This window comes from Pistacia vera, unplaced genomic scaffold (assembly GCF_008641045.1).
Source record: "Pistacia vera cultivar Batoury unplaced genomic scaffold, PisVer_v2 Contig966, whole genome shotgun sequence".
In the NCBI taxonomy this organism is placed as follows: domain Eukaryota; kingdom Viridiplantae; phylum Streptophyta; class Magnoliopsida; order Sapindales; family Anacardiaceae; genus Pistacia; species Pistacia vera.
In genome coordinates, this window is record NW_022196852.1 from 87,501 (window position 1) to 90,000 (window position 2,500).

General features: G+C 36.0%; 1 pseudogene; it reads right to left on the reverse strand.

Moving 5' to 3' along the window:
* The window catches only part of LOC116121124, a 7,659-nt pseudogene that overhangs the window by 2,947 nt on the left and 2,212 nt on the right, over positions 1–2,500 (reverse strand).

Consider the following 2,500-nt stretch of genomic DNA (forward strand, 5'->3'; position numbering starts at 1 on the left):
GAATGGTTCGATTAATTTCTATATTCTAAAACAATGAAAACAACAGAAAAATAAAAGGGGTTGTAGTCAAAGCAAACTAAAGTAACACAAAGAAATCTCTAATGGCAGAAAATATCAGATTAAAAACCATCAGTTCTTGGTTCAAGATCCACCTAAACATGCATTGGACATGAAGTAACCGTAACACTGTTCTATCTTGTTATTATGGAACCACTGACCCTAGAAAACAACAAGCTCTGTTACCCGAATTCTCCCTTAGTTTGTCACTACTGAAATAAGCTGTTCGAGTAGATACTAACCCTTGAACAACCTAGAACAAGCTCTCTAAATTTAATTCAATGGCAGCCTTAAGAATTAGGAAAATAAATCAATCTAAGCAACAATCACGCAAGCTCGGATTATTTAACTTAGGTTATGTTATTCAAGACAATAGACCGAAAACTTGTGCATAATCATCTATCATCATTTATTACTCGTTGAATAGAAAAAGGACGATTACGTATCACAATTCCTAATTCTAACAGGTAAAATTCCGATTAAACAATTTAACAAGCCAAAACTAAATCACTCAAACAAGAATCATAAACAATTAAATCAGAATAACATAAACAATTCTAATAAAAACGAGATTAAGAACAATGTTACTAAAGTTAAGTTACACCAATGACATGGATTCAAGCTTCAAAATCCCCTTGAACTGAAAAAGAAAATCAGCCGCACATCTTAATGTAGAAAGTAAAAAAACTAAAAGAAAAATACTCTACTGCCGTCCTCCCCCGTTTAACCTAAAAACTCATAAATAAATAACATGTTTTTTTCCTCAATTCATGGAAATTACTTTCCTAGATGTTTCCTAAAAGATAGACTTCCAAAATTGTCAAAATCTTAGCAGATATGGAAAACAAAATTCATCTCCAGCTTGCACCAGGATTCTCGCAATGTAAAAGATCTTTTCTGGGCTTGGTTACTTCATAAAACTTGTAGTCCCGGATGTGTAGATGAATCTAGAATTTTGAATCACCTGCTTTCGATATCTGACGCTCTAGTTAGGCCCATTCGAAGATTCACTACTTAGCCAGGAAATCCTTCCACGACTAGGATTCCAGGTCCGGTTTTGCAACAGCTACTGAGAACCCAAACGAAGTCAGATTTTCACCTATAATACCTTCCTGGAAAGCTTGATTCGTCTACTTTCTTTTTCTGAAGAATGCTTTTGCAATTGAGAAATCTAACTCCATGAAAAACTTGAAAAACGCAGCACTGGTCAGAATAACGAAAAATCTGGAAAATCTGGAATTTCCTAATCTTTTCTCAATTATTTCCTAAAGTCTATCCAAATATGCCAAACTTACAAAATAAACTCTATTCAGCTCAACTAGGCATAAAACATAACAAAAACATAATATGGAAGGAATAAAAAAATATATAAATTACATTCTTATCATAGGGTTCTCACTATCAAGATTTGAAACACTTGATACCCTCATCACGGTTCTACCATTCTAAGGACATATATCAATACATATTGCAATAATAATGATTTAAGTAATATAGAATAAAATGCCTTTTATTGATTAATGAACATTATTATAAAGAGTCAATTCTACAATAATTGATTGGCTCTAGGGCATCTACTCTAACAATCTCCCACTTGCACTATAGCCAATCATTCATGTATTTAATACTAAATGATCTCAAGTGCCTTTCATGCTTCTGCTGCGACAGAGGCTTTGTCAGTGGATCTGCGAGATTGTCGTCAGTATGTACTTTACTAATCTGTATTTCTTTCCTCTCAACTATCTCTCTCATGAGATAGAATCGTCTGAGTATGTGTTTGGACTTTTGATGAGACCGTGGTTCCCTGGCTTGAGCAATTGCTCCATTGTTGTCACAATAGATGTTACAGGATCAGTAATCGTGGGAACCATACCAAGTTCAGTAACGAACTTCTTAATCCAGACTGCCTCCTTGGCCGCATCTGACAATGTAATATACTCAGCCTCCATTGTAGAGTCCGCTATAGTGCTTTGCTTGGAGCTGTTCCAGCTCATTGCACCGCCATTGAGACAAAATACAAACCCTGATTGCGATCGATAATCTTCTTTGTCCTTTTGGAAACTAGCATCACTGTATCCTCTTACAGTGAGCTCATCTTCCCCTCCATAAACTAAGAACATATCCTTAGTCCTCTTTAGGTACTTAAGAATATTCTTGACAGCCATATCTACTGAAATCATCAGTAAATGTGATGAAGTATGAATATCCACCTCCGGCCTCAACTGTTAGTGGACCACATACATCACTATGGATAATGCCTAACAGCTCAGTAGCCCTTTCACCTTGTCTTGTGAAAGGAGACTTGGTCATCTTGCCTAACAGGCATGACTCGCATACCTCAAATGACTGAAAGTGAAAAGGGTCCAAAACTCTATCCCTTTGAAGGTTTGCAATGCGAGTCTTATTAACATGAGACAATCTACAGTGCCAGAGATATGTCTGG